The sequence below is a fragment of the Dasypus novemcinctus genome, chromosome 27, assembly GCF_030445035.2.
Source record: "Dasypus novemcinctus isolate mDasNov1 chromosome 27, mDasNov1.1.hap2, whole genome shotgun sequence".
NCBI classification, from domain to species: domain Eukaryota; kingdom Metazoa; phylum Chordata; class Mammalia; order Cingulata; family Dasypodidae; genus Dasypus; species Dasypus novemcinctus.
Genome location: NC_080699.1, coordinates 40,360,789 through 40,385,717, shown reverse-complemented (window position 1 = coordinate 40,385,717; position 24,929 = coordinate 40,360,789).

The following is a 24,929-nucleotide window of genomic DNA, read 5'->3' as shown; positions in this document are numbered from 1 at the left end:
AGTAATCATCCACTGAGCTAAACCCACTCCCCTCTTAAATCTTTTTTTTTTTTTTTTGAGGTACCCTGGCCTGGAGACCGAACCCAGGACCTCATATATGGGTAGCCAGCACTCAACCAATGAGTCATATCAGCCTCCCTGAGTTTATCATTTGTTTTGCTTGTTGTTTGTTTTATTTTTTTCAGGAGGTAGTGGGAACCAACTTGGGACCTCCCACATGGTAGGCAGGTGCTCAACTGCCTGAGCCACGTCTGCTCCCTTAAGCATTTTTAAATTGATTATTTTATAGTCTTTTTAAGACATCTATAAAATAAATTAGGGAAACGGACTTTGGACCAGTGGTTAGGGCGTCCGTCTACCATATGGGAGGTCCGCGGTTCAAACCTCGGGCCTCCTTGACCCCTGTGGAGCTGGCCATGCACAGTGCTGATGCGCGCAAGGAGTGCCGTGCCACGCAAGGGTGTCCCCCGCGTGGGGGAGCCCCACGCGCAAGGAGTGCGCCCATGAGGAAAGCCGCCCAGCGTGAAAAGAAAGAGCAGCCTGCCCAGGAATGGCACCGCCCACACTTCCTGTGCCGCTGACAACAGAAGCGGACAAAGAAACAAGACGCAGCAAATAGACACCAAGAACAGACAACCAGGGAGGGGGGGGGGAATTAAAATAAATAAATAAATCTTAAAAAATAAATAAATAAATAAAATAAAATAAATTATTTGGAGTTCTAATTCTACTGTGCCTGATAAGTCTCTGTATGGCTTATCATTTCCTGATGATTTGGAACTTGGGCTGTGAGCTCATCTTCAACAGGGATTGCTTTTCCCTTATGAGTCTCCTGGGTTATGGAAGTGTATTTGCTTCTGCCTGGCATAAAAAGGATTTCACTGTCCATGATCAGATTTTATGTTAATATCCCCTCCGCAGAATTCCCATTAACAAGAATTAGGGTAAATTCAGATTAAAAATATTAACATGGCTCAGAAATACATTACTTTGTTACTTCTTTGGAATTTTCTAGTTCCCCCTTTCACTGAGGGGGAGCTCTGCCACAGTCCTGGGTTTATTTAGGGATCTCACTTTCAGTTTCCTGCATTAGTTTATCTTAAGTCTATATCTTTTATTCTAAGGCAAGTGTTAGAAGGTCGGCTACTAGCCTATAGAGTATATATCCTGCCTTGATAGTTCCCTGGAAGAGGCAATAGGTTTAGCGATCTTACTTTTAGTTCCTTCTCTACTTTTGGTACCCAAGCACCCCATTTCCATGTCTTCACAGTGGAGAAGGGGAGGCATTGGCTCATTCTGCCATGATGCTCAAACTGGCAGTTTCCCTGTATTGCTCTCTGATTCGTATCTCTAGTTCCTTGGTTCCTACATTTTCTTCCAGAAATCTTACTCCACTCATGGCTATGGTGCAATCTCTATCCAGTCTAGAATCCACTCTATTACCTACAACCTAACATTGGATACCTCTTTTATTTTGTCTCACCCACCTTGCAAAACATGAAGATTGGCTCTATCCATTCACCATCCCTTTATATCATGCCCATGAAAAACATAGTGCATATTGCAAGTATGGACTCTGGAATAAAACAGAGCTGAATCTGAATCCCAGTTCTGCCATTTACCAGTTGGTTAACCTTGGGTAAGTCAATTAACTTATCTTATCCTCCATTTTCCCTTCTGTAAAATGTGGATGATAATATTTATCTCAGAGTTATTATGAGGATAAAATAAAATAGTGAGAGCAATGCACTTAGCGTAGCTCCTGGAATGTTCAGTAAATGGTAGCTATTATTGGATCCTGGAGAAAAATCTCTAAATTAATACCTCACAAATATATTTTCTTCAACCTCAGCAAGATCCTTTGTCACGCTTGGGAACTTTTTAAGGGCTGCCTTTCTTCCCCACAAATGCTCTTGCAGATGTGTAACATTCTCTTCCAAGCCCTGCTCCCAGCAGTTAACACCTTCCTATTCCAATGAAAGCATTGAGAGTAGCAGGTGCCTTCACCTTGTCTTAGTTTCCTAGGATCATGGTTAAAAAAAAAAAAAAAAAAAAAAAAAGCACCACAAGCTTAGAGGCTTAAAACAAAAGAAATGTATTGCCTCGCTGTTCTGGCAGCTAGATTTGAAGTCAAGATATTAGCAGGGTCCTGCTTTCTCTATAGTCAATAGGAAATAATCAATTCCATGTCTCTCTCCTGGCTTCTCTGCCTCAGTTGTCACATTGTGTCTGTCTGTCACCAACTTCCTGTACTTATAAGGATACCAGTTACATTGGATTAAGGGCCCACCCTACTCCATATGCCCTCTCTAATTCCATGTGTAATGACCCTTTTTTCCAAATAAGTTCACATTCTGAGGTACTAGGGATTAGGGTTTCAAGATAACTTTTGGGGGGACGCAATTAAGCCATATCAACCCTCAACTTACTGCCCCTGTGTAGTACTTGTAACAAATTTGGTATTCATCTCAGAAAAAATTTTGAGAACATGCTGTATTAGTCAGCCAAAGGGTGCTGATGCAAAGTACCAGAAATCTGTTGGCTTTTATAAGGGATATTTATTTAGGGCAAAAGCTTGTAGTTACAAGGCCCTGAAGAGTTCAACTCAAGGTTAGTTCCTCACCAAAGTCTATTGCCACGTGTTGAAGCAAGATGGCGGGTGACATCTGTGAGGGTTCAGCCTTCCTCTTTCCTCTTAAGGCTTTGTGGGTCCAGCATCTTCTGATCTCAGCTGTAAGCTGGCATGGGATTCATCTCTCTTCCTGGGGCTCATTTCTCTCTGGGCTCAGCTGCTCCAGTCTCTTCACGAGATCAGCTGTAGACCTATCAGGTGAATGACTTGTCTTTCTCCCCCAGGCCTCTGCTGTGTCTATGGAGCTGTCTCTCTGCCTCTGCGTATCTTCTCTGTGTATCTACTTCTGTATGTCTTCTTGACTGAGTGTCCATTTATATAGCCCATGAAGGGGACCGGGACTCAAATGGAGTTAACTCTACTGACATGGTCAAATCAAAGCCCTATTCTTAATGTCATTGAATCAAAGACATCTCAGCTGAATCTAATACAATCAAAGGCTATCACACCCAGAAGAACAGACCAGATTACAAACATAATCTCTCTTTTCGGAGTTCATAAATAATCTCAAACTGCCACACATGCTATGTGCCCAGTAGAGTTCTAGGTCCTGATGAACAAAAGGAACAAAAATCCCTGCTCTATTTAGTGTACATTCTATAGGGAGGAGAAAAACAATAAAATAAGTAAGTCCATTATATTGTCTTAGAAAGTGATAAGTGATATGAACCAAAGTAAAATGATGGCAGTGATACAATTTCAAATAGGATCATCAGAAAATTTCTCACTGAGAAGGGAGCATCTGCAGAAAAGTGGTGAGTGAATGAGGAAATAGCAAGTTCAGGGTCCTGGTATGGAAAATACCTGGTATGTTTCAGAAAAGAGAGGGGCCAAGGGGCAGAATAGAAGAGTCAAGAGCTGTAGAAGGTGAGGTCAGAGATCTAATGAGTGACCAGATTGTGCTGGACCTTGTAGGCCACTACAGGCCTCTGAGTGAGATGGAAAGCCTTGAAGGTTGGACTAGGGGAGCAACATGACCTAACTGACATGTTGATGGCTTCACTCTGTTTCTGTTGAGAATGACTGTAGAGAGGTGTGATGGTTTGAGTCTTTTATATGGAACCCAGAAAATTATGTTCTTCAATTGAACCTATTGTGAACCTTTGATTAGAGAGTTAAGGGCCGTTTGATTTTATAGGTAGGGTGTAGCCCAGGGTGGGTCTTACACCTCTTACTGGAATCCTTTACAAATGGAGGAATAAAAGCCATAGACACACAGATAAAACCTGCGTAGACAGAGAAGAGCCCAGAAGCTGGAATCAACAGAACACAAAGGCTGAGAAGAAGTCGCTTTAGCCAGAAGCTGAAAAAGACAAGATCAGTAGGGGAGGGGAGAGATGAGTGGACACTGCCCTGTGCCTGACCACCCACAACTGCAACTTGGTGAGACTACATCTCTTGATGATGCCTTGATTTGGACACTTTCATGACCTCAGAACTGTATGCTTTTAACCCAATAAATTCCTATTATAAAAGTCAACCCATTTCTGATATATTACTCCCAGTATCCTTTGGCAAACTAAAATTAGATGCAAGAGCAGAAGCAGAAGACTAGTTAGCAATCTGCTGAAATAATCCAGACAAGAGATGTTGGTGACTTATATCAAGAGAGTAGCAGTAGAGGTGGTGGGCAATGGTCACAAATGTATTTCAAAGAAAGTGCCAACACTATTTGTTAATAGATTGGATGTGGGCTGGGAGAGAAAGAAAGGAATCAAGGATGACTGCAAGACTTTTGCCTAAGCAACCAGAAGGATAGAGATCCCATCAAATTAATTAAGGAGGACTGAGAAAGCAGGTTTTGATCATGGGGATGAAGAATATTCAGGATTTTAGTTTGGCATTTGTTAAACGTGCAATGCTATTATGGGTTGAATTATGGCCCCCCAAAAGACATGTTGACAGCTTAGCCTTTGGTACCTGAGAATGTGACCTTCTTTGGAAATAGGTCTTGGCAGATGTCATCTAGTTAAGATGAGGTCATAATGAATTAAAGTGGGCCCTAAGCCATTACAGTTGGTGTCCTTATAAGAAGAGACATTGAGGCACAGGAGAAGGCCATGTGAAGACAGAGGCAGAGACTGCACTGGCCTTTGCTAGTTGCAGAGAAAGGGGCAGTCTCTGCAGGGGAAGTGGAGAGAGCATGGGAGTTTCAACTATACTAGCAGGAGGGGGGCCAATGGACGTGAATATATCCACTGCTAAGTGGGTGGGCAGATGTGGCGGTCAAGAGTTCATTAAAATTCTCTTCTAAGTGCTTTAATATTCTGTGGATATGTGTCCTAATCCCTGGAGCCTGTGGCCATGCTACTTTATATGGCAAAAGAGAATTTGCAAATGTGATTAAGGGTAAAGATCTTCACATGGGGCAATGATGCCAGATTATGCTTTGCGTATGCGTGTGTCTGTGTTTGTGTGTGTGTGTGTTTCTTTATCAGAGAAGTTGTGAGTTTATAGAACAGTCATGAATAAAATACAGGATTCCCACATACCACCTGTGGCAGTTTGATATTATTGATGAATTCCAAGAATAAATATAGATTGTGTTTGTGAACTGGTCTGTTCCTCTGAGCGTGACACCCTTTGATTGTATTAAACTAAAAGGTTACATTTACTTGATTAAATTAAGATTAGGGCTTTGATTTAGCCATGTCAGTAGGACATTGAGTCCCCACCCCCTTGGTGGGCAGAAATTCATACAGAAAAAGACAAGGCAGAGGAAGAGAGACAGCTCATTAGACATGGCAGAGGCCCTGGAAGAGAGATGAGCCTGATAGTCTGCAGCTGACCTGTGAAGAGAACAAAGCAGCTGAGCCCAGAAAGAAATGAGCCCCAGGGAGACAGCTTATGTCAGCTGACAGCTGAGACCAGAAGAAGCTGGAATCACAGAGCCTTAAGAGGAAGGAGGAAGGCTGAACCCCCACAGATATCACCCTTCATCTTGCATCAAAACGTGGCAAGACTTTGGGTGAGCAAGTACCTCTTATGGTACCTTGCATCGGGCTCTTTAGGACCTTGTGACTGTAAGCTTCTACCCCAAATACACGCCCTTCATAAAAGCCAAAAGATTTCTGGTACTTTGCATCAGCACCCCTTTTGACTGACTAGTATACCACCCCACCACCAACACCCAGCTTTGGTGTGGAGCATTTGTTGCAACTGATGATAGCACATTTTTATAATTGTACTATTAATTAGAGCCCGTGGTTTAACAGGGTTCATTGTGTAATGTAGTTACATGGATTTTTTTTAAGGCATTGGAACTAGATCATTGGAATTGTTCTGCATGATATTGCAATGACAGATAGAGGCCATTATGCATTTTGTCAAAACCTTATAAAATTGTATGGTACAAAGTGTAAACTATATGTAAACTATAGCCCATGGTTAGTAGCAATGTTTAAATATTTGTTCATCAACTGTAGCAAGTGTACCACACTAATGAAAGATGTTATTAATAGAGGAAAATGTGAGAGGGGTGGGGTATATAGCAATCTCCTATATTTCCAACATAACTTTTCTGTAATCTAAAACTTCTTTTAAAATAAAGTTAAAAATTTTTTTATTGTTACCATAAATACCAATTATCTTGATGGGCCCAATCTAATCTCATGAGTCCTTCAAAGTGGAAGAGGTGAATGAAATACTGACACATGCTACGAAATGGATGAACTTTGAAAATGTGCTAAGTGAAAGAAGCCAGTCACAATAGATCACATATTGTATGATTCTATTCATACAAAATGTCCAGAATAGACAAATTCGTAGAGATAAACAGAGTCAAAGTGGTTGCTTTGGGCTGGGGGATGGGGAAATGGGTAGTGACTGCTAATGAGTACTGGGTTACTTGTTAGAATGATGAATATGTCCTAAAATTGATCATAGTGATGGTCGCACAACTCTGTGAATACTCTCAAGACTATTGAACTGTACACTTTATTTTTTTTTTTTTTTAAGATTTATTTATTTATTTAATTTCCCCCCCTCCCCTGGTTGTCTGTTCTTGGTGTCTATTTGCTGCGTCTTGTTTCTTTGTCCGCTTCTGTTGTCAGCGGCACAGGAAGTGTGGGCGGCGCCATTCCTGGGCAGGCTGTACTTTCTTTTCACGCTGGGCGGCTTTCCTCATGGGCGCACTCCTTGCGCGTGGGGGCTCCCCCACGCGGGGGACACCCTTGCGTGGCACGGCACTCCTTGCGCGCATCAGCACTGCGCATGGCCAGCTCCACACGGGTCGAGGAGGCCCGGGGTTTGAACCGCGGGCCTCCCATATGGTAGACGGACGCCCTAACCACTGGGCCAAAGTCCGTTTCCCTGAACTGTACACTTTAATTGAATAATTGAATGAATTGTATGGTATGTGAATCCTTTTTTTTTTTTTTTAGGTACTGGGGCTGGGGGTTGAACCCTGGGACCTTGTATGTGGGAAGCCAGTGCTCAACCATTGAGCCATATTGGCTCCCAGGTATGTTGATTATATCTTCATGAAAGTTGTTACCAAAAAAAAAAAAAAAAAAGGAAGGAAGCAGAAGAATGGGTCAGAGAAACATGCGACTATGAAAAAAGTATCAGAGAGTTGCTGGCTTTGAAGATGGATAAAGGGGTGACCTTTAGAAGACGGAAAGGGCAAGGGAATGGATTCTTCCCTAGAGGTTCCAGAAAGAGACACAGCCCAGCCTATACCTTGATTTTAGCCCAGTGAGACCCATTTCAGACTTCTGACTTCAGAACTGTAAGATAATAAATGTATACTGTTTCAAGCCACTACATCTGTAGAACTTTATTATGATAGCAATAGAAAACTAAAATAGTCATCAACTGAGAATGAAAATGCAGAAGGAGGTATTGGAGGATCAAGGCAAGAGGTCATAAGAAATAGTCGTGTATGAGAGCAGAATGAACTGACTAGGAAAATGTAGTATGATTTCCAGCCAGAATTAAAGATATACTTAGGGGAACTGGGAACACCTTCATCCTCTCTAGAAGGCTACTATGGGAGTTCTACATTTTTATGGCCCATCCCTGGGCAATATTTCATCAATCCAGAGATGGCCATCTTTTATGAGTTTGGTAAATCTTCATACCACATTCCTGGCCATAGCTGATTTCTGGACTGGGTTATTAGCAACTGCTGTTCCCCCAAAAGAAAGTAATGAGCAGAAAAACTGACACACACATATCAAAACCCTTGCAAAATGAGCTGTGATATTGCTCAACCCCTAAGATAAGCCCCAGGCCCTAATGTATCCACCAACAGAGACTCTACTACTAAAATAGTAAAGTCCCTGTATTAGTTGGCCAAAGGTGCTGATGTTGGCTTTTATAAAGGGTATTTATTTGGGGTAAAAGCTTACAGTTACAAGGCCCTAAAGAGTCCAACTCAAGGCTGATTTCTCACCCAGAGTCATTTGCCACGTGCTACAGTGAGACGGCAGGTGACGTCTGTGAGGTTCAGTCTTCCTCTTTCTCTTAAGGCTCGAGGGTTCCAGCCTCTTCTGATCTCAGCTGTAGGCTGGAGGGTTTGTTTCTTTCCAGCTTAGCTGCTCTGGTCTCTTCACAAGATGAGCGGTAAACTATCAGGCGAATGGCTCATCTCTATCCCCTGGACCACAAGATCAAAACTCTCTCCTCTGCCGTGTCTGTGGAGCACTCTTCCTCTATTTCTTTTGTGTTCTTGATTGAGTGTCTGTTTATATAAACCACCAGGGGCCAGGGACTCAACCTGCACACCCTAATGATATGGTCAAATCAAAGTCCTCATCTTGATTAACTCAAGCAAACATAAAACCTTTAAATTTAAATCAATTGAACAGTATCATGCTCAGAGGAAGAGTCCAGTTTATGAACATAATCAACAACTCTTTTTGGAATTCATAAATAATATCAAACTGCCACACTCCACCCTCTGAATTCTAAAAAGACATCACAATATTCAAAAAAACTTATTTCAGTAGCAATGCTAAGTACAAAATCACATTGCAATCAGTTTATAGAAATAGTTTGTCTTGGGAAAAAGTTCTCTTTGGTTGTAGACCTGTAAAACTTATATAACAGTTTGTCTGCTTACAATATACAAAGGGACAGACAAAGGGTAAACATTGCATTATCATAAGGAGAATTTTGGAGGGAAACATGATTCACTCATCCCCTACGGGTTCCGAAACCTGGCAGGGTATGCTTCATTAGATTTCAAAGTCTGAGAGTCATACTTAAGATGATGGTTTCTTCTCATCCTTGGGGCTGCGTGGGGCCACCCTTTCTATAGACTTGTCCAACAGCCATTTTCTTGCTTCCACCCTCATCAAGCATCTGGGTGGTAACTGAGCTCCAGACCTCACCCTCAAGAACATTGGGGTGATGACCACGCCTTACCCAATCTCTGGAGTAGAGTCGTTACCCCGTTAGTGCAGTAAGGTGGAGGCATGCTCCCTAATCTCTGGGATATAGACCCAACCCTCTTTTTTTTTTTTTTTTTATTCTTTTTTTTTCCTTTTTTTTTAATATTCATCTTTTTAAAAATATTACATTCAAAAAATATGAAGTCCCATTCAACCCCACCGCCCCCACCCCCCACTCCCCCCACAGGAACACTCTCTCCCATCATCATGACACTTCCATTGCATTTGGTAAGTACATCTCTGGGCATCACTGCACCTCATGGTCAATGGTCCACATCATAGCCCACACTCTCTCATGTTCCATCCAGTGGGCCCTGGGGGGATCTATAATGTCCCCTAATTGTCCGTGAAGCCCCACCCAGGACAACTCCAAGTCCCGAAAATGCCTCCACATCTCATCTCTTCCTCCCATTCCCCGCACCCAGCAGCCACCATGGCCACCCTTCCCACACCAATGCCATATTTTCTCTGTGGACATTGGATTCCCAACTCTCTTAAAGCAATGAGTTGGTGACCTGGCCTTCCCTAATCTGTGGGGGACAGGCCCACCCTTCTTAGACCTTTGGGGTGTCAATCTCACTCTCCCCAACCCTTGAGGAATGTGCTTCACCTTCTCTGTAGTGGGGGTAGCAAAACTCTCCCTGAACAGCAGGCTGGAACATCCACCCTCTTCAACTGCTGGAGCAAACTCACTTACTCTGTACACATGGGCGGGGTTCCTCTCTTGGTCCGAGGAGATATCTCAATTCCAGAACTCAGCTTTCATGGTTTTCCTCTTAAAGCCATTTTCCCTTCATGTCCCTTTTAGTCCAGGCTGACAGTTTTGTTGGTACAACTCTCTTAAAAATCTTGTTGGGAGAAGTGGACATGGCTCAACTGATAGAGCATCTGTCTACCATATAGGAGGGTCCAGGGTTCGATCCCCAGGGCCTCCTGACCTGTGTGGTGAGCTGGCCCATGCATAGTGCTGCCGCGCGCAAGGAGTACCCTGCCACACAGGGGCATCCCCGTGTAGGGGAGCCCCACACACAAGGAGAGCACCCTGCAAGGAGAGCCACCCTATGTGAAAAAAGCACAGCCCGCCCAGGAGTGGCACTGCATACATGGAGAGTTGATGTAGCAAGATGATGCAACAAAAAAGAGATGCAGTTTCCCAGTGCCGCAGGATAATGCAATAGGACACAGAAGAACACACAGTGAATGGACACAGAAAGCAGACAACAGGGAGGAAGGGGAGAGAAATAAATTTAAAAAAAAACAAACAAAAACCTTGTTGGTTTAGCTTGCTGGAAACAGGAGTCCAAGCCATTAGACAGTAAGATCTTCCACAAGTCTTTCCTGGATAGTTGCATTTTCAATTCTGATTTACAAGTTCTAAGTTTAGTTAAGTCCTCAAAATAGGGCACTATTATCTAGGAGCTTGGTTTTCAGAGGGTTGGGATTTCTGGTATCAACTTCTGGTTTCTTTGTGCCCAACAATTCAGTTATCAGCTTGTGTCTTTATTCTAACATTTTGCTGTAAGCTGTAAGGAAAAGCCAGGCCACATTTTCCATTTAGTTTGGAAATCTCCTTGGCTAAATGTCCAAGCTTGTAGTTTTCAAATTCTGCCCTACATACAACATCAGGAGTCAATCTTGCTAAATTCTCTGTGACTTAAAACATGGATCACCTTTCTCCCAGTTTCCAATAATAGTTTCATCATTTACTTCTAAGACTTCATCAAATGTCTTGTTACCATATTCCTAACAACACTCACTTCGAAGCAACCTAGGCCTTTTCCATCAAGCATCTCACAATTCTTCCAAAAAATACCCCTTACGCATTTATAAAGCACGTCCTCAATTTTGATAATTACAAGGGCACCACCCTACTCTCTGGTATCAATTTCTGTATTAGTCAGCCAAAAGGGGTGCTGATGCAAAGTACCAGAAATCTGTGGGCTTTTTTATAAAGGATACTTATTTGGGGTAAAAGCTTACAGTTACAAGGCCCTAAAGAGTCCAACTCAAGGTTGATTTCTCACCCAGAGTCATTTGCCACGTGCTGAAGCAAGATGGTAGGTCGAGTCTGCGAGGTTCAGCCTTCCTCTTTCTCTTAAGGCTCTGGGAGCCCAGCCTCTTCCGATCTCAGCTGTAGGCTGGAGCGCACCTTTCTTTCCAGATCGGCTGCTCTGGTCTCTTCACAAGATGAGCTGTAAACTATCAGGCGAATAATTCATGTTTCTCCCAGGACCACAGGATCAAAGCGCTCTCCTCGCCATCCATGTCTGTGGAGCACTCATCCTCTATTTCTTTTGTGTTCTTGATTGAGTGTCCACTTATCTAAACCACCAGGGGCCCAGGACTCAACCCTGCCTGCCCTAATGACGTGTTGAATTCAAAGCCCAAATCTTGATTTAATCAAGTAAACAAAGCCTTTGAATTTAAATCATTCAAAGGGTAGCATGACCAGAGAAACAGACCAGACAGACAAACATAATCAATATCTCTTTTTGGAATTCATAAACAATATCAAACTGCCCCAGGCCCTTCAGAGGAGGCCCCCAGAAGCGCTTTCTCAGGGACGGCCCTGGGGGTTGCACACAAGGGAAACTCTCCTAGCGTAGAGAACCTGGGGCAGCCATACTGAACGCATGCCCCTATTAAGGAAGTGAGTTGATAAACAGATGCCCGTGAAATGTGTTGGTCCTATGATCTGCTTCACTGACCATAGCAAGCTGTTTTCCCTTTCCTTCTTTTCTAAAGGCTTTTTAAATTATGGATGTCCTGCTAGTCTTTCATGATTTTATATTTGTTGTACTCTAGAGGTGCAACATACACAAGTTTAATTCATATGACTTCAGATGGGCTTGAGAGAGAGAGAAGCATAACCATTATTTCACTCAGTGAGTAAATACCTGGAAGAGCAGAAGATGGAAGACATGAATCTGTCTTCCCCTCAGATGATTTCTGTCCACATACCTCTCACAGTATAGGAATCTAGCAGTCTGAGTACAGGTCTAGGGTCCTCAAAAGCAAGCCATTGGGGAGCAGATGTAGCTCAGTGGTTGAGTGCCTGCTTAAAGCAAACCAGCTACTTCCTCTAGTGCTCAGAAGAAGAGTGCACAATCTGTTCCACTGGGTTGGACTGACTGAGAGACAGTATGCCCACACGGTTCATAAATATAACTGTCCTTGTTTGTCTTTTGTGGACCCCAGAGAATTACGTTCTTAAGTTAACCCATTCCTGTACCTGAAACACAGGGCCTCTCGATTAGATTCAGTTAAGGGACCTTTGTCTTGATCATTTTCGATTAGAAGGCTTTAGGACTTTTGAATGGACTATGTCAGTGAGATGTGACCCAGGCTGGGTCTCCACCCCTTGCTGGGTCTTATATAAACTGAGAACACAGAGAGAGAAAGGAGAGACCCAGAGAAAGGGAGCTTTGCTGTTTTGACCTTGCATTGTGAGAGAGAGGACTCCAGGCGCACCAATAGCTTCAGAAGGACAGAGGAACCCTAAGAGGCTAAAGGAGATAAGGCCCAGGGACATATGGCTGATTGCCCACAGGTCATCCCAGGGAGCACAAGAGCAGCAGAGACGGAGAGAGGAGGCAAGGAAAGAGACAAGCCATATGCCTGATCACCCACAGCTGAGTTTCAGGAGCCAGTGAGCCTGAAGAGGATGGCAGGGACCTCGGCAGAGATGGCCGCCATCTTACCTTGCCACATGGCAGGATGCCAGAATCACCAGCAGTTGACTTTGGTGCAAAAGCTTCTCTGACGATGCCTTGACATGGGCTTTTCACAGTCTCAGAACTATGACTTTCCCCTAATAAATGCCTTTTATAAAAGCCCACCCATTTCTAGTAATTTTGCATTGGCAGCCCTGTAGCAAATGAGAACAATAACATATTGTGCTTTATGGGTAATTTAAGAGATCTTCAAAGGTGAATTTGATGATACATGATATTTTATTTGTCTTGTTTAAGATTTTAAAATTTACTGTAGAAAATAAGATTAACAAAAAATAAGGAAGGAAGATGAAACTGAGTATAGAAGATAATTGCATGTGAGACATATAAAAATAAATTGAGTGTGTATGTTCTGAACTAGATAGAAAAAGAAGGACCTAGTCACACCACAGATTCATGATTCACATAACTATACAAGGCACACTGAACATTCAGTGCTTACGAGGTCTTAAGCTGGTCACCCATAGATGATACCATTCTGACCGTACTTGTCCTCTGCCCAAGACATGCCAATGAAACCCCTTGCTACCCATCAGGCTATTTGATGAGAGACAACTATCAGCCATGTATACTTGCCCCTGTGTCTTTCCAATAGACAATGGGTATGTTGACTCCATGCACTTTCAGTCTGTTGGACACCCTTGCTCAAAGCTCATCTCTGATCCTCTTAACTACATTAGACAGGAATGCTGACACAGCAGAATAAAAACAGGAAATGAGTACTGTATAATCCAGATTCAGGTGCTCTTCCACCTCACTTGGACCTTATCCAAAGCATGTTAACCTACACCACACTTTCTCTTATCTGTTGCTGTGTGTTTTAATAAATGGTGTGATTCAAGCTTCTTAGTCTGTTCTGTGTACCTTTCTGTTCTGTGACCTTTGGGTTCACTGTTGAAGGCTACCATTGCACCAAGGTAATTTCTCACATGATATGTGCTAACTTTAGAACCACTGCCAAAGATGTGATCCTACTTGTTGGAGGGTTACTGAATTTGTCAGTTAGCCCATAGGTGGCAAAAGTATGTGTAACCACATCTAGATCTGATTATCAGAGAGTCTGGAAATCAGAGGTGTATGTAGTAGCTGGTCACGTCTTTGAATTGTTTCACATTGAGAAGTCAGAGGGTCTTGGTTTGCCAGGGTTGCTATAACAAAATACCACAAACTAGGTGACTTAAACAACAGGAATTTATTGGTCCACAGTTATGGAGTCTAGAAGTCCAAAATCAAGGTATTGGCAAGACATGCCTCCTTTGAAGTCTGGTGGTGGTTTGCTGACGATCAATCTCTGCCTCTGTCACATGGAGATCTACCTTTTTCTATCTCCTCCTGTGGCCTGTACCTTCTGGGTCCAAATTTTCTTTGCTTATAAGGACTCCAGTCATACAGGATGAAGGCCCACCCTGATCCAATTTGGACAGGATCATGAAAGTTCCTATTTAAAATGAGCTTCCATCCAAAGGACCAGGGCTTAAGACATGAACATGCCTTTTGTGGGAGATACAATTCAGTCTACTGCACAGGATATCTGTTATTCCATGTGGGATAACTACATCATGTTGGAAAAGGGATTTCATGTCATTGGACGTATGGGAAGAGATAAGTTTGTGTTCAACAACTAAATGGTAGATTGTATGGACATCTGTAAGATTGTCTGCCTGGCCTACCTCCTCCTTCTGGAAACTATCCCCCTCTTCAGCATCCACACATCTGTCATGGAAGCTGCCATGTTTTTATTGTACCCTATTGCCTTGTTTTCACAGTTGATTGAGTTAGGGATGAGAAGAACCCAAACCAAGCTAAGCCAATAATTTTCTTCCCTAGGATTTTTCCAATTTAGGACCCAAGAATTGAGGTCCATTTCTCTCTAGCAAACATATTTGCATGGTGTGCTCATCAGATTGCAGTACTTGAGAATTTTAAACTGATAGCTTGCATTCCACAGCCAGATTTCTTAGATTTGAATCCTGATTCTGCCTTTTGCTACTGTGTGGACTTGGACAAATGGCTTACCCTTTCTTCAGTTTCTTCACCTGTCAAATATGGTCCAAAGTAAGTCCTAGAAGGACTTAGCCTAGAACCTTGCATTCAATGGGTATGAGTCATTTTTACTCTTCACTTATTGAGACCAAGTATTTTATTCCCTCCAAGTCTGACTTCAAGCAATGTTATTCAGTTCAACATTTATTTTTAAGTACATTCTATATTTCAAGCATTAGGTTTAGTGGGAAAGGATAACAGTAGACAAATAATCACATAAACAGTGTTATAAATAACACAATAAGAAGTGCTATGAAGGAAAGGAAGAGGGTGTCTGGGAAGATAGAACTGGAATACCAAATCAGTCTTCCCTAAGAAAGCAATGTTTGAAAGAGAGGGAAGGAGGAAGGAGTTGGAGAAAGATTTCCAGCAGAGGGGACACAAGAAGGGAAAGGCCCATTCACTGCCTTAGGAAATGAAAAAGGCAGCGTGGCTTGGATATGGTGAGAGAGGAGGAAAGTGGCATGAAATGAGGCTGGCGAGATAGGCAGAGACCCAATCATCCAGAACTTGCAAGATGAGTAGAATTCTCTTATGCATTGAACTGTGTTCTGCAAAAAGATATCTCCAAACAAAAACAAAAAGAGAAAAAGAAAACAGTAACCAAAAAAAGAAAAAACAGTATCTTCGAGTTCTAACTCCCAGTCTTGTGAATGTGACCCTGTATGGAATCAGAGTCTTTGCAGACAGAATAGTTAAAATGAGGTTGCAAGGGGTTAAGGTGGCCCTTAATTCAATATGATATGTGTCCTCACAAGAAGGGGAAATTGGGACAAGGGAGAAGGCCTAGTGACAACTCTGGCAGAGATTGGCACCAAGGAACTCCAAGGATGTCCAGCAAACGCTGGAAACCAGGAAGAGACAAGACAGGACTCTCCCCTACAGGTTTCAGAGGGCATGTGGCCCTGCCACATTGGACTTCTCGCCTACAGAATTGGGAGACAACAGATTCCTGTTGTTTTAAGCCACCCAGTTGGTGGTACTTTCTTGTGGCAGCCCTGGGAAAATAATCCCCAAGATTGAAGGTCTTGCAAGGAAGGCTAAGGATTTTGGATTAGAATGGTGGTGGTTGAAAATGAGAGAAGTAGTCAGGGTTAAGAGATATTTAGTAGAAAATATGGATTAGAGTGGACTTACTGATATTCTACTATAAAACTATTGTGACTAGTAATAGAAGAAAATGTAGCACTGATGTGGAGAAAGTGGCCACAGTAGTTGCTGAGGGCAGGGAGAGGGAAGAAGAGATGTGATGTGGGGGCATTTTTGGGCCTTGGAGTTGTCCTCAGTGATATTGCAGGGTCAGATGCTAGACTTTATATAGCCTGCCATAAGCTACTGAATGTACTGGGGGAGAGTGTGAACTACAGGGCACTATTATCTATGTGGTGCAGCAGTGCTCCAGAATGTGTTCACCAAATGCAAAGAGTGTGGGAAGACAAGCTGGACATTATATATCCTGCCATAACCCAGTAATGTACTGGGGCAGAGTGTGAACTACAGGGTAAATTTTTATCCATGTGGTTCAGCAGTGCTCCCAAATGTGTTCACCAGTGCGATGAGTGTGCCACAATGATGGGGGAGGTTGTTGGTGTGGGAGGAGTGCGGTGGTTGGGGGGGTCTATGAGAATCTCTTATGTATTTTTAATGATGTACGTATCTTCAAAAAAATACCATTTACAAAAATGATGGGGGTGGGGGTGGGGATTGGGTTATATGGGAACCTCTTATGTTTTTTTAATGTAACTTCTGGGTGATCTATTAAATTTAATAAAAAGAGTATGTTAAAAAAAAGAGAGAGAGATTTAGTAGAAGTGAAGGAGTCAAGCATTTATCCTGCTTTCTTATAGAAACTGTACCCCAAGGTAATCAAATAACTGAAAGGGACTATTTCTCTTTATAGAAGCATTCTAGCTAACAAAATGAACGATGGTTGAATTATATCACCATTTAAAAGCTCCTCATGAATGAATTGATCTAGGCATTACTTACCAATGGTTGCTAACATCACAAAGGGAGACAAACACTCATTGGGTGTCTCCTAGTGAAAAAAATATACTACCGCCTATGAAGTAAGTTTGCCAAAAAAAAATGGAACTTAATCTAATAAAGCATGTGGATCCCACTACCAATTTACAGAGAATATAGAGGAAAAGGGGGCATGATAAAGTGCAGCTTGGAGATATATGGACAAGACTCAGGAGGGTGAATAACCCAGTTTCTTTAAAAACAAAAACAAACAAACAAAAAAAAAAAACTGCTGGGGATAAAAGGGAGGGAAATGCAGGCAAACTCCATAGATTAAAAAAAAAAAATGATTTAAAAGATAACCAGGGAAGCAGATGTGGCTCAAGCAATTGGGCTCCCGTCTTCCATACAGGAGGTCCAGGGTTTGATTCCTGGGGCCTCCTAGTGAAGGCAAATTCTACAAGAAGAGACACAGAGGAGAGATAATAAGAGATGCAGCAAACCAGGGAGCTGAGGTGGTACAAGAGATTGAATGCCTCTCTCCCACTCCAGAAGGTCCCACGATCGGTTCCCAGTGCTGTCTAAAAGAAGACAAGCAGACACAGAAGAGTACGTAGCAAGTGGACACAGAAAGCAGACAGTGAGCACAAAAACAACAAGGGAGTGGGGGGAGAAATAAATCAATAAATCTTAAAGAAAAATGATAACCAACACAATTTAGATTTTGATATTAAGAAATACTGTATTTTTTAAAAGTATGATGACATTGTGGGTTTTTAAAAAAATCTTTTAGTTTAAAATGTTTACATGGGACCTAACATGATAATCTAGTATTTTCTTCAACATACTACAGGTCGGGGTTGTGGATGAGGCAGGATTGGCAATGGGTTGATGATTTGGGGGCCTGGGTGACAGGTACTTACTTAAGTGTTTGTTTTTAAACCCTTCTTTCTATTTTTATGTTTGAAGTTTTTCACAGTATTAAGATTTTTAAAAATTAAAAAAATTTTTGAACAATAAAATAGACTTAAATTTATAATAAATTAGGTATTTGGCAAGGATAAGTATGTGAGAGGTGTCAAGGAGAAGGCCCAGTTTTCTGGTTTTGTGTCTGGATGGAAAATGGTACCCTACAGTGATTTAAAAATCAACAACTTGGGAAGCGGACTTGGCCCATTGGTTAGGGCATCCGTCTACCACATGGGAAGTCTGTGGTTCAAACCCTGGGCCTCCTTGACCCGTGTGGAGCTGGCCCATGTGCAGTGCTGATGCGCGCAAGGAGTGTCCTGCCACGCAGGGGTGTCCCCGCGTGGGGGAGCCCCACACACAAGGAGTGCACCCTGTAAGGAGAGCTGCCCAGCACGAAAGACAGCCTGCCCAGGAATGGCGCCGCACACACGGAGAGCTGACACAACAAGATGATGCAACAAAAAGAAACACAGATTCCTGTGCCACTGACAACAACAGAAGCAAACAAAGAAGAACACGCAGCAAATAGACACAGAGAACAGATAACTGGAGGGGGGGAAGGGAAGAGAAATTTAAAAAAACAATCGACAACCCTGCACCATGTTTACAGAAGAAGATTGTTAATCAGTTCCAGATCTGTTGAGTTCGAGGTATCTGTGATAACCAGAGTAGAAATAGTAGGCCATTAGAACTGCAGCTGGATGGGGAGATCTGAGCTATGGGTATTCATTTAAGAATCAGTGACTCGGGAAACGGACTTTGGCCCAGTGGTTAGGGCGTCCGTCTACCATATGGGAGGTCCGCGGTTCAAACCCTGGGCCTCCTTGACCCGTGTGGAGCTGGCCATGCGCAGCGCTGACGCGCGCAAGGAGTGCCGTGCCACGCAAGGGTGTCCCCCGCGTGGGGGAGCCCCACGCGCAAGGAGTGCGCCCGTGAGGAATGCCGCCCAGCGTGAAAAGAAAGTGCAGCCTGCCCAGGAATGGCGCCGCCCACACTTCCCGTACCGCTGACGACAACAGAAGCGGACAAAGAAACAAGACGCAGCAAATGGACACCAAGAACAGACAACCAGGGAGGGGGGGAAATTAAATAAATAAAAAATTTAAAAAAAAAAGAATCAGTGACTCATAGATTTTTATGTGAGTGGATGGGATTGCTTGGACAGGGGTTCTCACACTTTAGCATTCATAAAAATTATCTAGAGAATTCATCAAAATACAGATCATCGGGCCCCAACCCCAGAGCTTCTGTTTCAGTAGGTCTGGAGCATGACTTGAGAATTTGCATTTCTAACAAAGTGATACTGATGCTGTCAGTCTAGGGAGATAGTACAGGCAGTGGTTCTCAACCTTGGATGCACATTGGCATTCCCTGAGCAACTTTAAAAAATGGTCATACCTGGGCCCCATCACTGCAGTTAATTAAACAGAATTGGGCACTGGGATTTTTTAAAGCTCTGCAAGTGATTATAATGTGCACCCAAGGTTTGGAACCATTTGTCAAATATAAAAAGAGAAGAGCACCCAAGTTTGGATCAATTCCTCCCTGCCTTCCCTTTCGCTCCAATTAGAGACTGAGAAACAGCTGTCAGCAGTAAGAGCAAAAACACCTGGTGTGGTAGTTGGAGGCTTTTATGGACCCCAGAAATCATGTCCTTTGAGCTAATCCATTCCTGTGGGTATGAACCTATTGCAGGTGTGATCTTTTGATTAGGTGGCTTCAGTAGGGCATGGCCCAGGGTGGGTCTTAATCCTCTTACCAGAGTCCTTTATAAACAGGATGAATATGGAAAAAGAGAGAGAGAGAAACCCACAGAACCCAGAGAAAAAACCACAGGAGCAGAGAGAGAGCCCTGAGATCAGGGAGATGACACCAATGGAACCGAGGAGAGAGGAAGTCAGAAGCTGAAGCAATGAAACTCAGAAGGGAAGGGAGAGACCCGTAGATGCCATCATGTGCTGGTCTTTGGGAAGAAGGTATCACCTGCCTGATGATGCCTAGATTTGGCCACTTTCATGGTCTCAGTACTATAAGCTTGCAACCTAATAAATCCCGATTGAAAAAGCCAACCCATTTCTGGTATATTCCTTTTGGCAGATTTTAGCAAACTAAAACACCAGGAGAGTGGAGTGTCTGAGAAAATCAAGGCAGAGATTGCTTCAAGCTGGGGGAAGTGGCCAACAAGACCAAATGCTGCTGTAAAGCCCAGTAAGATGAAGGTGACAAATGCCCTTTGGACTACCAACAGAGAAATAATAAGGTACTTTGAGGAGTCACCTTTTGTTGGAGGGAAGGAGAAATCAAATTAGATTGGACCTGGGGAGTTAAGGAAAAGATGCAAAACAGAAGAATGGTGAGTGTAGATAATGGTTTTGAGGAGTTTGGCTGTGATTCCTATGAAGTGGAAGAAAGATAGGGTGGTGGCTGAAGGGGGAGGTATAGCTGAGAGCAGATAAAGGCATTAAAGTAAAGTTATTGTAAATGAAAGACTACCTTCTTCCTTACATTAAAAAAAGAAAAAGAAAAAAAGATATTCATCTTCTAAAGATGAGTTGTATTTCGAAAGGTGCATCTTAAAGACCCAAAGAGCTTTGGAAAATCAAAAGAACGGACTTCAGTCATGGATATTCTGACACCTTGTGTTAATATTGGAGCTCACACTTTTTCCCTTACATCTTTGGGCCTGGGAAGCTATGACTGTACTGGCCTCAACATTCATTTATTTTACCATTCATTCATTCATCAAACATTTTTCAAATACCTATTATATACTAGACACTATGCTAAGCTCTGGGGTTACACTGGTGAATGAACAAGTAATTATAAGAGTGGAGGATGTTAGAGAAATGTAGGAAGCTCTGAGAATATATAATGTGGGGATAATCTGGGGATAATATGATTTGGGGAATCAGGGGAGGCGTCCCTGAAGGTACGATGATTAGGAAGAAATCGGAATTCCTTTTATATTAATTATTCAGAATCAGCCAATCTAAAGAGACAGCAAGTAGATTAGCGGTTGCCTAGGGCCAGGGGTTCAGGGGAGAAGGGGAGTGACTACTTATGGACATGAGGTTCCTTTTCGGGTGACCAATGTGTTTTAAAATTGATAGTGGTTGTCGTGGACCCTGGGGGAGCAGCGGCAGTCCCCCAGGTGCAACGGCAAGAACCAGGAAGGAAGGAGGGCCCAACAGTGGGCTCCTGATACTAATGGCTATGCTTTTGAGCCTATACACCTGCAATAAGAACTAGGCCTAGAGTAGCACTGTGCCTGGGAGTTTCCTCCTGACAGCCTTCATGTTACTCAAATGTGGCCACTCTCACAGCCAAACTCAGCATGTAGATGCAGTGCATTCCAGCGTGGGACATGACACCCGGGGATGAGCCTCCCTGGTACCGAGGTATCACTACCACATACCAGCTGAAGATGCAACTAGAAAATGACCTTGAATTAAAGGTTCAATACGGATCAGCAGAATATCCCTGTCTACATATAATAACATGACTTCAAAATGCTGTTTGACCTAATGTAAGGGGGAAATGGAAAGGAGAAATTAGATTATAAGGCTATGAGTCTCTAAAAAAGAGTCTGGAGGTTGTCAGAAGGAATGCCCTTATGCACAACTGAGCAGAGTCTGAGAAACAGATAAAGTAGATACAACCCCAGGTATTGGTTCTTTTGAGGGATAAAGAGACCCACGGGTTCTATGGTTATGGCAGATGGGGTTCACTGCCATGGCAGATGGCCCTTCTTTGGAGCTGGTGTTTCTGCATGATGGAATTGGACTCAGAGGGGATCTCTTCTCACAAGACTTGCATGCTACTTTATTGGAATTGTAGTTGGTGCTGGGGTTTAAGATATATTTAGGGGATTTGAATCTCTGGACTGATAATAAGACACCCAGGCCCAGAGCCTCAACAGACTTCAGCTCCTACACTTTGATTTACTGGTCTTACCCCACTCAGCTAACATGGAGTTGAAGAAGGTCAACCACCACACCATGGAGCCTAGAGTGTCTACAACTGAAAGCAGGAGGATTGCATCCAGTATCCATGTGGAATCTAAGCCCCCACTTGACATAGATGTGCAATGGTCACAACCAATCCAATGTCCACAGAGAAAATGTGGAATGGGTGTGGGAAGGGTAGCCATGGTGGCTGCTGGGTTTGGGGAATGGGAGGAAGAGATGAGATGTGGAGGTGTTTTCGGGACATGGAGTTGTCCTGGGTGGGGCTTCACGGACAATTACGGGACATTGTAGATCCCCCCAGGGCCCACTGGATGGAACGTGGGAGAGTGTGGGCTATGATGTGGACCATTGACTACGGAGTGCAGTAATGTTCAGAGATGTACTTACCGGGTGCAATGGATGTGTCACGATGATGGGAGAGAGTGTTGCTGTGGGGGGAGTGGGGGGTGGGGGCGGTGGGGTTGATTGGGACCTCATATTTTTTTAATGTAATTTTTAAAAATAAATAAATAATTTTAATAAAAAATAAATAATATAAAATAAAATAAAATAAAATTGATAGTGGTGATGGTTGCACAACTCTTAAATAGAGTAAAAACCATTGAATTGTACCCTGCCGTAAATGGCATGTGCATTATATATCGATAAAGCTCATCTAGGATTGGGAGGGTGGGGGAAGGGGGAAACTGTGTGCAACTTGCGTATTTCTAAAAGGAGTCCAGTGAGAGATGGAGCTGCAGACATTGAAAGGGTCCAGATCATGGACAGTTGTAAAAGCCACGCTAGGGTTTGGGGCTTTAGGATAAGAACATGAGGATGTCATTGTTGGGTGACACATTATGACACTGGCCAGTGTAGTGAATGGAAAGAAAGGAGAGCATATTTGGAAACCAGATAAGTTGTTTTTTAATTCTCCAGGGACAAGCTATTGGCGTCTTAGATTCAGGTAGTGGGGTTGAACTGGACAAATTTAGCAGGGCTTGGTCATGGATTGACTATGAGATGCAGTGAAGTAGATGAATAAAGTAGTGAGGTTGATTCATTCAATTGGGTGGATGATGAAATGGGAATATAGAAGAGATGCAAATGGGGGTAGTGGAGAGCGAGATTAGTTTTTTAAATAAAGTTGGAAAGATCTGAGAATTGAGCAAGGCTGATGTGTGTGGCATGAACTCCCTGCCATTGGAATTACTCAAGTCAAACTATAGATCCTTCTGATGATTTTGAGGCAGGACAGAATAGCGACCTAAGGAGGAGGGGCAGAAAATGCAAACAGCCACACAAACACCACCTGATGAGAAATGCTGAGGCAATAGCCTGCTGACTTGTACAAGCAAGTTTTCAGGGACAGCTTGCAGCATTCACCCAGCAGCTGCACCATCAGAAGGCAACTTGCAACACTATCATAAGGCGGGAAACCAAGAGGGGGCAGGAGGGGCACCCCCACCCCAACCCACCCACTTGCATATCACCTCAGGCAGCAAACTCAGCAGAGCTCGTGGACAGCAGCACTGCACAGAAACCCCTACAACTCAAACCACCCCGTGAAATTTCCCCCACTTTGCCTCAAATACACCAATCAGCACAGACACTAACCCTCTATGACAGCACATGAAACCGGGAACCCCAGAACAGAGCGAGCCCGTCTCTAGCATGAGCATGCCCACACTCGGGTCTGAGGGTGCACTTTCCCCTTATTAAACTGTTTTCCAGCTTTCTTCTAACTGTGCTGTGTCTCTGAATTGATTCTTACAGAGTGCCCAAGGACCTGGAAATCAGTTCCGGCAACAGGTAGAAAGCATTCTTCCTCTGAAAGAAGTTTTGGACTAAATAAGTTTCCATTCAGCTCTAATGGTCTACCACAAGAAAATGGCCATCTTTGCCAGAAGTTGGTCCCTAAACAGCTATGGCTGAAATAAAGCCGTTTGAGTGGAATTTGAATTCCTCCAAATCATCCTCACCATGTTTAGTAATTAAAGGTTCCTCACACTGTCTGTATTTGTTTGTATCATCTGGGTACAGGACTCCGGTTTCACCAACTCCTCCCAGCTGTATTATTTAAAGAAGGGTAAAAAAAAGGTGAATGTATTCCATAGCCCAAAGGCAAGTCCCTACTAGCTGGGAAAAGAAAAAGGTGGGAAGCGCCAGGCAGAATTTGCGGAAACTGGCCCAGCCCAAATCCAAAACAGATGAGGCTCCTTCTTTGTATATATCTTTGTATAGATTTCTCACACCCTCTCCAAGTATCTAACATTGATTGGGCCCTTAAGGGCCCAATTGCCATTTATTGGTTAACTGAGTCTCCAGATCTAGGAGTGGGGTAAGAGTGTGATACAAATTTTAAATGTAAAATGAAAAAGAAAAAAAAAAGAAAAGCAGAGGAGGGAAAGGGTGAGGAGGTAAACCACTCTAGAGAAAGCAATGTTTTGGTTGGCATTGTTTGAGTAAAAGACAGCCGCAACCTGGGACTCTTGTGAAACAGAGAAGACTTGCCTAATGGGCTGTCCTAGGAGAGATAGGCAGTGAGTTGGTTTGGCTACTTCATTCACGCCGATTTTCCTTCAGTTGTTTACCTTTGAATTCACTCTCACAACGCCACAAGGGCCTCAAGCTCCTGTCCCTTCCTGCCCTTTCCTCTGTCAGCTGCCATTGCTTTCCCAGAGTAGGCACCCATTCCTACTCTTCTTTCCATTCCCTTCTTCAAAACTTGGCACACAACCCTCTGGGTCTAAGTCGGATCTTTCTGATTTTCTCCATCTCTGAAATGGGAATAATATAGTTGTGGGACTAAATAAAAGCTATGTATCAGCGTTGGGAGGATTAAATAACATCCTATAGACTTCATAACTTGTTGGAAACTTCAAAGGAGTCTACAAATAGAAGTTGTTTTTATTGTTTTTATTTCTAAAACATTTTTCAAATGTTAGAATTAGGGTGCTGGGGTACTTAGCTGTTTGTCTCAGAGAGACGATTAATGTGAGATGTCAAATGTCTCAAAAGAATAATCCATTTGGACTCCAGGGGACCTCCAACCCACCTGGCACCAAGCTCTGGGGAGAGAAACCTTTCGGTTTAAAAGCTGGAGGCTGAGGAAAACAAAGGATGCAAATGAGGACAGCCCACGGCGCGTGGGCTGCCCGGCTCCCACCCTCCACCGCCTCGGGCCGTCGGGGAGGACTCCACCTGGGCACTCCTCTGCACCGCTGGGCCAGGGTCTGGACAG